This window comes from Etheostoma spectabile, chromosome 8 (genome assembly GCF_008692095.1).
Source record: "Etheostoma spectabile isolate EspeVRDwgs_2016 chromosome 8, UIUC_Espe_1.0, whole genome shotgun sequence".
Taxonomy (NCBI): Eukaryota; Metazoa; Chordata; class Actinopteri; order Perciformes; family Percidae; genus Etheostoma; species Etheostoma spectabile.
This window is the reverse complement of record NC_045740.1, coordinates 16,487,200-16,487,636: the sequence shown is the minus strand read 5'-3', so window position 1 is coordinate 16,487,636 and position 437 is coordinate 16,487,200. Positions and strand designations below refer to the sequence as shown.

At 27.0% G+C, this 437-nt stretch overlaps 1 protein-coding gene across 1 annotated transcript in view; it reads left to right on the top strand.

Annotated features, from left to right (window-relative positions):
- Positions 1-437, top strand: part of si:dkey-106n21.1 (solute carrier family 23 member 2) — a 58,453-nt gene that overhangs the window by 55,650 nt on the left and 2,366 nt on the right. The gene's annotated exons all lie outside the window — the stretch shown is intronic.

Sequence of the window (437 nt, the reverse complement as noted above, 5' to 3'; positions counted from 1 at the left end):
TTATGCACATTAATACAAATTTTTACCTGGGGTGCCCAAACATTCAAGCCCCACTGTACACTTACAATATGTTAGTATGAATCTTTTGCCCAATGACACCAAAAAATAAACTGCCTACCACACGTAAAAACATAAGCAACAGGTAAAACCCAATTTTTAATTAGTTTTTATTCTTATTTCATTTTGACCTTTTGTTTTCAAATTCAGTTTAGTTTTAATTGTTTTTTAAAGTGGGTTTGCTAGTTTAGTTTTCTTTAATTGTTTTGAAATGTATTAGTTTTATTGTTAGTTTTAATCTTTTTTTGTATTATGGGTTAGGATATGGTAAGGGCAAGATTCTAAAAAGGTCATAAAAAGTATTGTGTAATAATAATTCAACAACATCATACAATTTTAGAAATATATATTCACAATGTATTCAACAATTCTAATAAACC